Source organism: Bombus terrestris, chromosome 17 (assembly GCF_910591885.1).
Source record: "Bombus terrestris chromosome 17, iyBomTerr1.2, whole genome shotgun sequence".
Lineage (NCBI taxonomy): Eukaryota > Metazoa > Arthropoda > Insecta > Hymenoptera > Apidae > Bombus > Bombus terrestris.
Window position 1 is genome coordinate 50,133 of NC_063285.1, and position 15,006 is coordinate 65,138.

Below are 15,006 nucleotides of genomic sequence, written 5' to 3' on the forward strand. Positions count from 1 at the left end.
CGAAAGCCCAAGTTGTACTCAACTTGCTTGTCTACAGTACAAGTATTACTAAACTAACTCTTTGTTAAAACGTGAAATATCCACCGAGCATAAAGACGCTATGTAACTTGCTAATGCGACCTCACGAGAGAAAGTTGTTAGCGGGCAGCGTCGTTCGTGAGAAAAATAGATTTCCTGTATCTTCCCGTAGTAGGTGTTATATTTAGGGACTGTTAGGATAAAGTCTGTTTGTCCATTTGAAGGACTTTAGTTAACTAAATCCTAAGATTCATAGTGGTTTCTCAGGTTAACTGAACATGTACTTCTTGCCAGAAGAATAGGGTCTATGTGTGGCGAGCCACGGGGCAGAAACCGCTGGAATGTATACTGTCACGTGCCGCTACAACTATTTCTTGGGCTATAGAATTACTCCCTGCTTTTGTTAGACAAAACGTTCATCCCTTGACCGCGGCTACGTTCGTCGACTGGTTGTCGCCTCGAGCTCAATCTCATTATCACAAATCTCGAACAATTATAATCAAGTTAAATTATAGAGACTAAAATATTGGGGGTTTTCCGAAGAATTCCAAAGGGAAGGCCCCGGTGTCCTTTCATCTCCGACATATAAATACTTACATTCATTATAAATGAATTTAATTGAATTGAAAATTATATTAGATACATTAAGATTGTTCAAATTGAATCGCGCAGTATATCAATAAAATGAACGAGTGAATTTTTCTATCGCTGTCCAGCAATTCAATCAACAAATTAAAAGGAAAAGTGTGTAATTGTTTGTAAACTAGGCGATGTCATTAGTCTCTACGTTAAGTTAGATCGATGTTTACAAAAATTATTGACGAAATCATTTGCAATCGTGAATATTATTGAACGCTATAAAATTGAGATTTGAGAACGCAGAGGGATTAATATATCATGGAAATAAATTTATTGTTAATTTTCAAAAGAGCAGCTGCGATATAGCGTTGTTTAAAATCAAAATATGTTAGAGTGGAACTTGTAGTAATCGTATATTCGTGTCTTAAAATTAATATTGCACGTATACGTTTTGCACGCAAGGATGTAGCTCTAAGTTATCCGGCAATGTATATTATTATGGTTTTCCGATGTTCTTGGTGCTGTATTGTTTCAATATACATAGTCATACTTTGTTTCGAACCAAGCAGTACTTTGTTATTTTAAAACATGTAGTGCTTTGTTATTAGAAAATGCATTATACTACATCCTAGTGAAATATATGCGAATAATATTATACAAACAATAATATTATTGTACAAACACACGTGATCGAATGACTTCCACATAAACACGTGTTAGATAAAAACCTCTAAGGTTCAAAAATTAAAAAATTAACTCATTTATTAATTAAATGTTTGTAGAAACTTAACAAAAACTTTGCATAAATCTATCGAGCGTTATATAATGCAAGACACACGTGTAGATGTTTATGTGTAGAGAATAGTTGGTACGTGAGGTTTAAAGGACGAAATTGCGCGTTGTTGAAACCGTTGAGTATATTTAAAATAATAAATTAATGTACAGTATATGTAATGTATACGAACGTATATGTAATTTATATGTATACGAATGTATATGTAATTTATACAAGGTATAAATCGCAAAATCAAATCGCGAATAAATACTCGTTAATGCTCGTCGCATAACTCGGTAGATACTCGTGATACTCGCAGATAATGACTCGATTTGCGTCGTCCTTTGACTCCTGCGTCGCTATATTACCCCTCTACCAGTGACAACGTTTTTATTGTGTTATTCTTATCACGTGTTTACCTTGAAAGTCGCTGTTTTTAAAATTTTCGTGGTATATTCCGTGTCCGATAATTTACGATGCTTAACCGAAACCTACCTGTACACAATCGGGAAAACGTACTCTTCGCCCAGACCCCGTAACGTACCTATTGTTAGTGTTTTCTCCGTTATTTTGATTTGGTATAGTTGCACCGCTTTTGTTGCGGGCGTTCGTATGTTCTACCAGAATAAGCACGTTACGGGTTTCCGCGGTTTTTGCTTCAAGGTCCTCTGATACTATAAAGGCTGGCTTTGGCCTCTTCGCGTTACTTTAAACGGCCAGTCGTAAAGCGGCTGTAGAGGGCCTCTAATCGCGTCATGTCGTAAGAATACGTACGGCGAGGATTCCAATTCGCGTTCCAAAAACGAATATTTGTTTTTCGCCATGTTGTATCACAGGCTGTGGCCTGACTTTCTCCATCCGTTCTTTTAGCAGGTTCGTGAATTCTGAGTTGGTCCGCTGATTAGTTGCCAAAAAGAACTTCACCGGCAATCATATGCCAGTGCTGTAGATCATTTCAGCTATCGTTACATTTAGATCCTCCTTCATCGCGGTTCGGATGCCTAATAGAACGATCGGCAGAATTTCGATCCAGTTGCTCGTGTCGTGGCACTTGACCGCCGCTTTAAGTTGTCTATGTAAGCGATCTACTATTCCATTAGACGCGGGATGATAGGCAGACATGCGTAGGTGGGTGACACCAAGCAACCGGCATAGCCCTGCGAATACTGCATTACGATAATGTCTACGTGAATATGCTCGAATTGGACTTTTTTCGGAGGAGAGGAAAATGCACTTACGCATACCCCATGCCATTTTGTATGTGGGTTATGTGGAACTCGGCAGATGTCATTGCTATACAAACTAAAAACTCCTCCCCCTTTCACTCCTAAGGTACTCGAGGTTCCAACCCGGCCCGATCATTCGACAATACTTCAGGTTGGCCTCTACACTACGTACCCTACACCAATCTTCATGTACTTAACACCGTTCTTCCTGCTCTTCCTATTCCTCTGGAGCGTCCATCGCGCGTCTCCACCTCTTTTTCTTTCCTTTGCCTGAAGACCATCGCCCGCGTACAGAACTCTGAGAACTTCTGCCACGACCGATCATCCTCAGCCATCTTCACCACGATGTCCGCTTCAATGTTCCTGTCACGATCGGCACCCTTCAAATCCGATGGACCGATGATGGAGATAAAGATGTGGCGGCCTTGGCGACAATGTATATCGCCGAAGTGCCTAATGAGTCGTCGATATCCCAACGGTCCTTCCACCGAATGTTCTAGAAGCATAGCAACGGTCACGTAAGCTTACGTGGTAGTGGGGATATTGAGGGGTGACAAACAAAAAGGAAACAGATCCCACCGAAAGTCAAATTGTAAGAGCTTCAGTCTTGGAAAGTCACGGCTGGAGCTCAGAACCAAATCATAGTCAGTGTAAACTCAGAGTTCAAGAAATAAATTCTCTTGTTTTCTTTTGTTACATTTTATTTTTCTTTTCGTCTGAGCTACTCCTTTTTTTTTATTTTACGAGACACTCCACTCGATTCCCAAATCGATCTCGAGTGCAGCGCTGTCCTCCATCCATCTGGGGCACTTGAAAAGGACATGCTCGGCGTCGTCCGGACATTCCCCACAATCCCAACATCTCGAGTTGGTCTCTTTCTCGATCCTACACCGGTACTTGATCATCTGAAAGATCAAAGAATCATCTATCAACCTCCAGGTCCAGTTGTTGGGATTGTGGAACGCCCATTCTATCCTCCACCTGTCCTCGGCCACCTGTTTAATCCCCTTCTTTCCCTCCATCCAGGTGTGCCTATCCGGCAGCCCTTCATCTTCTAGACTTCTCCTAACGTTATACTCCTCGCACCTGAGTTTCGCCTTTATGTGTATGGGCATACTGCCCGTTAACACTCACAGTGCCCCGTGTGGCACTATCCTATACGCTGTCGATGTCCTTACCAGTGCCGCCCTCTAGACACTGATCACTATTCTCTTATTCTTCTCGATGTCCAGGGAAGATGCCCAAATCGGCTCTGCGTACAACACCATCGATTCCCAAACAACATAATAAAGTTTCCTTACCGAATCAGTGGGTCCGTTCACATTAGGCAGGAGGCTTCCGATAGCGTTTACAAATCTCTCTACTTTCTCACACACCTGCTCCAAGTGCGAGGAGTATTTCCTGGCATTATCCAGTGTTACCCACAGATATCTTATTACTTCTTTGGTGTCCTCATCAGCAACAGCTAGGTTAAAAACTTTAGGGACTCGTTACCCAGTCAACAATATAACTTCGGTCTTCTCTGTCGCCAGCCGAACACCCGCGTTATTGCACCATTATGCCACTGTCTTGACCAGTCCGCGGACCCTGTCCACGATCTCTTGCATCTTCCTTATCGTGATGACCAGGGCCAAGTCACCCGCGAACGCGATTGCGTCCAAATCCTTAATAGAATCCAATGCCTTCAGCAGCCCGTCGTATACCAAATTCCACAACAAAGGTCCTAAGACCGACCCCTGTGACACCCTCTCGACCTTTCCTTCCTGGCAGTGGGCAACTATTATCCTATCTGAAAGATAGTCGTTTAAAATCTTCATCAGCTGGCCTGGAAAACGTCCTTCCTTAGTCTCCTCCAATATCCTCCTCCACCTTAACGTGTTGAAGGCGTTCTTGATGTCCAAAGCAACCATGTCGTAGATCAGAGCTCTTCTTTCGCACCGTTCTGCGATCTCGCACACTCTCCTTAGTGCATCAATGGTGGACTTGCCTCTCCTAAATCCATATTGTTCGCTGTGATAAGGATCCCTCCCTAGGCATCTCTCAATATAGATCTTATACGTATGCTCCCAGATCTTGCTCAACGCCGGCAGTATACTTATAGGTCTATAGGAAGATAACAGCAGCGGATCCCTTGCCGGTTTTGGCAAAAGGACCTGTATTTTCTTATTATATCTGTTCTCAGTGCTCTCCTGCCCTCTATCCCTAACCATCGGGCAGGCTAACGAACCCGTAATATGCCTCGTTCTCACTCTCATGTTTGGAGCACATAGCACACCTCGGCTACCTAGTGCACTCCTTCATTATATGATCGTTACCGCCACACCTCCTGCATAACTCCTTGCCAGGGAATACCACTGTGCACTCAGCCACCGTATGCCTCAGCATGTGGCATTTGTAACATCTCTGAATGTTCGGGAGGAGCCTGGCCGTCGCTATAGTCAGGCCCGTTCTAAATCTCATCGCCCTCTCTTCCCTCCACACTCGAGGGCATCACCACAACCGCCATTTGCGTCCCCCAGAGTGCCATCTTTAGCGTCTTGACCTCAATATGGTCAGTCGTGGATATCCCCCATTCCCCTTTTATATCTTTCACTACCTCCTTCTTACTAGTTAGTGGATCGATGTTCTTTATTTGTAACGTCACCCTGTTGACCAAGGCTACCACCTCCATCTGGTCGCTTAAAGCAGCCTTAAGCTTTCGGCCACTTCGTTGACCAGTATTGTCTTTTGGTAACGGGTGCTTTCCTCAGATATAGAATCCATACAGCACCCGGGTCCCCTAGGACCAATAGGGGTTGGAGAAAACGCCCAACCATCGCACAAGGCACCTAGTGCCTTGCTCCCTGGATTAGCTAAGCCTGCAGGGGCTGTCGCTCGTCTCAGGTCGAACGGGGCACATTCTAAGCCATCCCGTCTCCCGGGACGGTTCCGGAGCAGGTGGGACGCTGCTCATCCGCCGAAGGCCATTCAGTGGAGCCAATCACCTTAACTCGGCCCTCTTGCCAGCATCTTGGCCATCAACCACTGCCACCACGAGTCCATACCCATTAATTGGCCGAGCAGAGGGGTCGCTACTCCCTCCGGGCTGTAACTCGACCACCCGTGGTACCAACTTTAGTCATTGGTGGGACTATCGTATGGATGTACGGCCACGTCACTACCGGCCGGCGACTTACTAACCGAGCTCGGCAGTCCCAGATGGGACTCACGTAAGCGGCGGCCTCAAGGTACTTTTCTACTCGGAAACTTGTCCAGACGGACCCCCTGGCTTCGTTAACGTGGGTTTGCCTGCCCCCATAGGCTCACATAAGCGAGCTCTCCCTGCGGGAATAGCCATCTGTCAAATAGACGCATTAATCTCGGGGCCAAGATCCCGGCGTTGTCCTTGCACAGGCGGGTCGGGACTCCGTCGAGACTCGGAGCTTCCCGCGCTCCGATCCTCCCAACAGCCTCGAGCAATTCTTCCTCAGTGACTCTCGATTCCGGGCTCCAACATTCCGCGGTGTCACGTGGCTCTTCTTCCGATGATCGAGACTCCTACTTCTCCTCATCGGTGAACTATCCCCCTCGCCCGTCGCTTCCGGGAACAGGGTGCCGACCACTTCCTCCAGGAACCGAGGATCCATGCTCTCCGTTGCGGGAGGCGCCCATGGACGAAGTTTGTTCAATACCATCTTGTAAGGGCACCCCCAGGGATCGGAGTCGAGGCTGACCAGAAGCTCGCGCCAACTTGTCACTCCCCTCTCCAGTCCGGTCACTCTTAACTCGTCTTTCCTTCTCGGTACGCTTACCTTGGCGGATAAGTCCTTTAGCGTGGCCGCCATCCGGTCGGCCAGTCGCGATGCTTTGCTCCTAGCGTCCTGGCCTGGGATCTCGAACAGCAACGCTCCTGTGATCGCCTTTCTGAATCTCAACTCTGTGATGTCAAGTTTGGAGAGCTTGACTTTCCTCCTCACCACTAACATCGCCTCCCTGTATGTGAAGCCCGAGCCGTCTCTCACGGTGAGCGATACCACGGCACATCATGGGGATCGGGGAAGGCCGGGTACTTTCTTCCCGCACGTGTCCCGCCCACTATCGGTGCGTCCCTTCCCTTTCGCGATAGTTCCAGCTCCCCGCATGAATTCTCTTCTCGTGCCGGAACGCTCCGGAGGCCGAGCGGCCACCTCCGCGAAAGTCCTTATTCTTGGCCGGTATCTGTCGGCCGTCGCCCTGCGTGCCGAGACCCCTGTCCGCGGCGTCGATGACGGCAGAGACGACGATATCTGTTCCTCGGTCGGTACATGTACCGTGGGAAGAGGTTACACTGCTGGCTTCCTGTTCTTTCGCCTTGATCTCCCTCTTCCTCCTCCTATGACGGTGGAAATCCTTCCTCGTCCGTCGACAACTCCACAGTCGACCCGCGACCGTGCTTGCACGGTTCTTGCGGCGGAGGCAGCATTCGTAGCCGGGGGGATCGTCCCCCCTGGCTTTATTTCTCGCCACCACTCCTCCAACGTGCGGAGGAACAGGATCTTCAGATCCTCTAGCGGATCTCGAGGTCCTGGACCACCGAATCTGAATTTGTCCGCTTCCTTGTTATTTGCGTTACCCCCCCCCCCCCAAGCCCGTTGGGACAGCGTGAGCGGCGAGGGGTGTGGGGGAGGTGGGGGAGGCGGACGCTAATCCCCGGTGCGGGGATAAGCTCCCTTTGCGGCACCAGGAGCATTTCCTTCCGTCCTCCTCGTAGAAGTGATCCTCTCCTTTCGTCCTTCGCAGTTGTTATTAGGACCTTCGGCTACTCTCTCCGCGCGTTGCTTGGTCAATCGTTCCACCGTTTCTCGGAGACGGCTGACCTCTATCTCCAAAAGGCGAACCTTCCTCCGCTAGTATGCACTGTCCTCTTCTTCCTTACCATGGGTCGATTTTGCGTTCTTCATGGTCGCTTGTTTGTCGACCGGTCCGGTCTTTGTCCCGTCGCTTCCCGCATCGTCGCTGCCTTCGGCACCGCCGTGAGTGGCAGCGGCGGCGGCGACCACGGTGGTGACCTCGGCGTCCGTGTCGGTGTCGGCGTCCGCTCCGCGCCTCGCGCTTCTCTTCTTCCTTTTATGGGGAGCCGGAGCTGGTGTCTTCCCGAAGGACCCGTAGTTCGTGGCTCTCCCCTCCATCTCCTACGCCTCCTTCCCCTACCCTCCAATCCCTCAGGGGCTGCGGACTCGCTGGCGAGTCGCAGTACGGGTATGCGACCCCTAGGAACCCTAGCCCAAATACCATATCCCATTGGTCATGTCTCAATGGGCCGGGGGTCTTGCCTTCATCGGCCGGACCGCGAGGATGACAACCTCTATAGAAAATCCCTAACCCTAAGCAGCGGTGCGCGGCGACGGGGTACCTCGCAGTCGAGGGCACTGCGAGGTGGCTGATTGTTGCGTCGGTCGTTAGCAGCCAACCGCCGCCGGTACCGGGGTACCTGGCGACCCCCGGCGGTATCAGCCTTCCCCCGGTAAGCGGCTCTGCCGGGGGCGACACCTCGTTCCACACAAGTTGGAAAGCACCCGGAAGCCTCGGTGAATGGGTGCCGTACGAACCAGATGATGATAACAAAAAGAAATAAAATTAAAAAAGCAGTCAAGAAGTCAAGAAAGAACGAAGAGGAGGAGAAGGAGGAAGTCGCGAGAGGAAGCACCGAAGCAGAGGTGACCTCTCCCAAGGAGGGATTCTTCCGCCGCCCATCAAGCCCGGCGAGTCAAGTAACGGAAGAAACATCGGAGGACGAGGAGCCTCTCAGCAGCGTCCGAGCGCCACGGGCGAAGAAGAGGAAGTCTGATGGATTTACCGGATACCAGCTGGACTTAGCGGAAGAGATGAAGCGAATTTCAGATACCTCGCCTAGAAATATCTCATAAGAAAAGTTACAGATACATGCTAATTTTCGTAAAAATTTGCACAAGTGTTCATTAGAACTTACCTAAGAATTTAGTCGTAATTCGACCGTGCCAATTTGTACTTTCAGGAAGAAAACAACCTTATTGACCGGACAGTTCTATGAAAATATTTATAAATCGCACATTAAGCCAACTTGTTTACGAGTTAAAATCCAAAGGTCTCAGCTGTAAAAACCACAAGAAAAGATAAAAGAGACATACCTTCAGAATTTCAACCTCTTAAACGTCGTGAGGTAAACTATTCTCTTTTTGGATTCATTCAAGACAGAATATTGTTATCTTATGATCCCAAGAATTATGATCCCATTGATACAAGTGTGTATAAAATAAAACAAAAATGAAACGTATTCTTTTCATTTGTAATTTTAAATAACAAATAGAAAAGGTAACGCATAAATGGAATTTATCACCTTCTTTAAATGGTATAATGAATTCCACAATTAAAAGCAAATAAAGAAACGAACTTACCAAAGCACCATAGGGAAGAATTTCTGAAGTTTTATCTTACTCAGGAGTCACTTTGCCTGAATATCATAAGAACCATTCATCTTAAATTTCTGGCAACGAGAACTCTTGAAATTTCCTAAAAAAATGAATTTTAACAGACTTTTTTTGCCAATTTTTTAAATTTTAGCAGGCAATTTAATATTTTAACAGATAATTTAACATTGTAACAGAAATAGTAACAAGGGAAAGATAGCAAGTGCAAAAATGCGTCAAAGGGCATTTAAAGAAATAGAAATAATTGGATATATAATTAAAAAGTGAAGGGAAAATATCATGGGTTTTATGCCTGGAGCATAAATGTGAAAATTTTCAGCTTTTGTGACAAATTCTACTTCCATTTCTTTTTTTGTTCAAATTGAGGTGTGTATTGAATTTCATGACAAAATAATATATATATACATGTATATGTACACATATAAATATCAAAAATAATAATCATTTTCCTTAGTCTATTTATCAAAATGTCATTTCCTTACATTATTATAATACAAAGAATTATATATATGATGTATAATGCAACATAAGTATATAAAAATTAAAATTTATTTCACAATTATACTTGAATATGGTATGAAAAGTAAGGTTTGAAAGAAAATTTCAGATACATTGATTTCCGGAGTTATTTAATTGCTTTTCATGTTTAGCTGTGAATTTCCACAGTTGGCCAAATTGCAAAATTCATGGCATTGGCATTAAGCAAACAATAGAAGATCAATTAGAAGAACCCAAAATGATCTTGAACATAAATAGATTAAACTTTGTTTCAGGGCATCATTCTTTTCTGGTCATTGTGTGTATCTTCTAATGTCATTTCATGAATGTGAAGATGAATATGAGAATGAAAAATAACAGTTCTCAGTTTAGCGATTAATTATTTCACAAGTAATGACCAATATATGAATTTATTTGGTAAAGGCATCTTTTGGTATTTTGTACGAGAAGAAAAATATATATAACCCAACTAACATCATAGCGAAAACATTCATGGTGTTGATAGAAATTAATGCTTTAATGGTAATCTGACATAAGGACAAAGTCAACCATACACAGTATATAGCTATATGCCATAGGAATATGGGTTTTCCACTACTAAACAAGAATAGATAAAACACAAACATTCCTTAAAAAGAATATTATATATACCGAAATACCATGTAATGCCAGTTTATATGATTAAAAGCAAGAAGAATAGTCTTGGAACACAAAATAATAAAATGAGGCATAAACTAAATGTTAAAATTGGCAAACATGCGAGAACACATAATTAGACAGGAAAACAATGCAAAAAGTTATACACACATAATAAACTCAAATAGAGTTATGAAGCCAATGATACAGAAATAATAACAAATTTAAACTGAACAATAATAAAAGAAATAACAGAGATACTTTCTGGATAAAAGAAAGAAAGAATAGAACAATCTACCTAAAGTAAAATATATAAATATGCTAAAAATATAGAAAAAATAATTAAAGTTAATTATTTAGATATGAAACTGCTATTAATAACTAAAAGAATCAAAGTTAGAGTAGCCGGGAGGCAAGAACGATCAGTGAATGCAGAAAACAGCATAAAATATAAAACAGATGAAAACAAAATGTATAATATGTGTAAAAAAAATAAATTGGATAGTATTCAGAATTTATAACAAAATTCATTAAAAAACAACAACAGGATGATCATTTCCTTTTCTGACAAAGAAAACTAGTTATGAGGACTGACAAATTTTATTAAAAAGCAAAAGCAGCATTAAGCTAAGATCATTTTACCACAGAAGAATAGCAATTCAGACAAATTCACAAATTATAATAATCTAAGAACAACTTAAAAACTTTGTTTTTATTTTGCAGTAACCAACAAATTTAAAGACTTTTAATCTAAGCATAAATATGCCATAAATAATTTTATGTAGAAATAAACATAAATAATATTAAATAAATAGAATTGCTCTTATTGAAATATGAGAGTCTGTAATAAAAGACAAATTGAAGAAGAAAAAATAACTTTAACAAAGAAGAAATTTAGAAAAATTTATTCTTAAAAAATTGTGGCCAATCAGATGAGTGAAATAAAAATACAAAAAGACAACTTATATTAGGAGAAACATGATTAGTTTACAAGAAGATCATAAGAAACAAGAAATGAAACATGTAATGTATTCTCTCAATGTACAATTGCGAAAAGGTTTACTTACCCTATATTTCATTTGTGAACTTCTTTGTTTCCATGCAGTCATAACAGTTCAGAACTATTTTATGAAAATTAAGAATTTCCTACATCAAATTATTTGATTTGCAAGACCTCATATATTTCTAAATTGCTCACACAAAGTTAGTACAGCCCGTGAACAATGCAAACATTAAAAAGAATTTAAGCGATACAGTAGCCCAAACAAGGACAAAGGTTGAAATAAGACATAGAAAATAGCAGTTATTATTCAAATTTGTATGAAAAGTCCTTAAGAAAGTAAATTCTTCTTTAAATGAAAGGCGGTTATGTATATAAAAATCAAAAATGTAATGAAAATACAAAAAACATAGAAGAAAGAAACTGTATTTGTTATTACGACTTACTTTTGCATGTAGAATAATTTCCTTTTCGGTTACTGTACTACCCATCCATCCTAGAACAAATTTTTAGGTTAAAATTATTTATACAAAACTAATATGTATACGAATCTTTTCACTTTATAAAATTGTATGTATGAAATATTTACCTTCGCTAAATCTCTTTTTACAGAAACTGTGCAGATCAAATTTCTAATCAAATTTAATTGTTCACTTAGTACTCATTACCAAGTAATGCTTGGTAAATTAAAAAATTATAACGTTCAGTAAATTTTTATACGATGTACACTCTACCTTGACTCGAATACAAAAGGCGATTATGTTATTACATAGATTTGGGGTTTGATATTTTATTGATTCACACAGATTAGTTTCGTATGCTCTGTATTTCACCACCTTATAAAGCCACTTACAACACATCGGATAATCTGATAAAAAAAACGTGGCGGACGGGGAGTAACAGACGAGAAACGCAAGCAGTGGCACCAACTCTGGATGTAGCAACATACCAACATGACATTTATCTCAACAGATTAAAGAGTACTAAACTCTATGACGATGCGCTAGTGTAATATAATAACGACAGTGAGGTAGCGTTGCTTGCTGATTGGTTCTGCTTCAGGACTATAAGTGAGACCTGTGTACGATCGCTGGGTAAATCGGTCACTTTGCGATATGTTTATGAAATCTAAACGCAATTCTTTTGTTAACATTTTCATAATTGTACTTCAATTTTAGGATTAATTAAACAAATATTTAATAACTATTTTAATATCGATTACTATAAATAACGATTATTATAGTGCGAAATTTTATGTGTATATAGTATGTTAAAATATGTAAAATAAAATATATAAATGTGTGCATATGCAATAGATATTACATGTGTGTGTACCTACATTCAAAAAACGTAACAGTTATACAATATTTTAGATTACGAATTTAGTTTTAATCGTTCATTATGTTCTTTTATTACAATTTAGTTGTCAATTGCAAATCGATGCATAAGATTCATAAGGGTAGGATCTTTTAAAGTTAGATCTTTAAAAGAGTTACATTTGAAGAGATTTTGTTTGGCAAATACATTAGCTCTACCACGAAATGAGAATAGTTTAGCTTCACGTAAGAAGATGTTAGTATACTGTGTAACTTGTAATATGTAACGCTACGACACATTTCGTTGAATGTATTTAATAAAATAGGATTGATATTACCACGCAGAAATTTAAGAGACAAATACTCTATACCGTCAATTCTCGGCAAACAACTGATTAGAAGAGCATTATTTTTTTTTAATTTATTTAATTTGTACTTTATAATTTGTCCAGTTGGACATTCGGTAAATTTTTTCTAACTTATTGCTTTATTCTCTCTTTTCTATTTTCATCTTCGATTTCTTTTTTTTTTTTATTTTGCGTAACACACACATGGTCAGATGTGCGTCGTATTGAAAGATGCCTATAATGTGGATATATATCAGTTAGTAATGAATGCTAAACAAATAATTATAAAGTTTACCTGTTAAATTTTGATAGAAGATAATGTACAAATACAAAAGATGTAACACTTGATCGACCATTGATTTATGTAGTATCTAAATGGGTCTTAGAGGAAAGGACAAGTAATGATGTTTTGATTTAATAAATGATATTCGAAGCAACGAAATGATTACAATGCTGTTGTACGTCCTATTCTCACAGGCGGCTTTCGACTTCCCAATTCATACTCTTCCGCTTCCACACTCGCTCGCTCTCGCCTCTCAACTCACACTCTGCACACTCTGCACACTCTGCACACATTTGGCATCCGTCCACTCCGACATCTCCACTAACACTCTCCTTAACGTCTCTTTGCCTTTTTCCGTCCTTCGGAACAGGTATCCCGAAGCGCCCGTGGTCAAGGTCACGCAGGTCCTTTCCACGAAAACTGTCCACTTAAAAAGACCCAACGATACATTGATGATGAACGGTACTTTGTTTACGGTTCGGCCGATACCTTAGGCCTTTTGGCCCTGATACTACATTTATTTATGGTAAATATTTTATATATGCTTATATAACTAAAGATTTTGCTTAAGTTATTCTAATATGAAACAGATATGTTTTATATAATTTAACCTATATTATTGTGGTATACCGAATATATCAAACCATATGTATAAAAGATAAATAGATGAGATCATAGATCTAGACGATCTAAACGTAGGTCTAGATCGTAGATAAGAGAAATAAATGTGTAATATGTATTAAAAAGTACATATTACGTATACAAATAAAAATACGCGAATAACATTCACGTACCGTTACATGCGTTGCCATTCCACACTTTTCTTATTCTTCTTTTCATATTTACTATTACTTGAATATAGAATTATAGAAAACGTTTAAAAATATAAAAGTACAAAAATATAGAAAATATAAAAATGTAAAAATAAAAATTTCAAAATTACAGAAACTCAGAGTAAACATTAATACTTATATTCCACACTCGTCTTGTATTACATATACATTTTTTAAATTATATATGTGAACAAAAATAGAATATATAAAGTATATTCTATATAATATGTTTCATGTCCCACATTTTTCTTAATCATCACATTTTATCTCAGACATTTTCTTTTCACAGTTTCCCCAGAATTTTCTTCTGAACCTCTACCAAGTTGCATATCACTTTTTTCTTTCCTCTTTTTCTTCTCCCCCACCCCCTCATACGAGGCCTAATCAAAAAGATCGTTGAATTTTTTTCTTATTTGAGAAAATATTTATTTGTTCGTCTATATTTAAGTTATTCCCTTTGAAAATGTTAAAGTAACTACTTCAAGAAAAACTCTACATCTTTATTTATGTATATCCGTGACCTAGAGACCTGTATTACGCAGAAAATAGAATTTAGCAAAACAAAATTATTCTAAATAAAGAGAGGTCCATATTATTGTACCCTTGAATATACATTTGTTTTGGGTTAGAAGGTCTAGGAACAAAGGAACTAATAAATAGGTGTCTATTTATGCTCCTTGTAGTCTTTCGCTAAAACTATAAGGTTAATTTTTTTGGTAATGTCCTTTTGCTATAACTGAACGTGCTCCCTATCTATTCTATTGTATTGTAACATTAAGAGAATAAGGATCTGAATCAGCATAAATTTATACTTATACTTTTATTTATTTCAATATATTTTTCTATTACAAATTCATCCACTCGCTCTTCTATCAGTCAACCTCAACAGAATACAATATATTTTTGCCAGCGTGTCATTCAATCACTAACACATTTCTGAAAGCACTTTTTTCTATAGTGCATAGTTCGCATAACGATTTTTGTTTTATTTTTTCATTCTGGAGAATAACAAATAATCGCAAGGGAGTGATCAGGTTGTAGGGGCGGAGGAGTCAAAGGACGACGTGAAT

The 15,006-nt window shown here is 40.4% G+C and overlaps 1 long non-coding RNA gene across 4 annotated transcripts; it reads right to left on the minus strand.

The window, feature by feature from the left end:
- Positions 1 to 729: 729 nt before the first annotated feature.
- On the minus strand, positions 730 to 14,043 carry LOC105666969. 4 transcript variants are annotated; one of them, XR_007226972.1, is made up of 6 exons: positions 13,116 to 14,043; positions 11,747 to 13,055; positions 11,604 to 11,653; positions 8,991 to 9,105; positions 8,546 to 8,687; positions 730 to 3,094 (listed from the first exon to the last, which is right to left on the minus strand). It is a non-coding gene; the product is annotated as an uncharacterized LOC105666969 (long non-coding RNA). The 4 variants fall into 4 exon arrangements; XR_007226974.1 differs by adding an exon at positions 8,724 to 8,801 and having other exon boundaries at positions 8,546 to 8,620; positions 11,747 to 14,043; XR_007226973.1 differs by adding an exon at positions 11,225 to 11,278 and having other exon boundaries at positions 11,747 to 14,043.
- Positions 14,044 to 15,006: the final 963 nt, after the last annotated feature.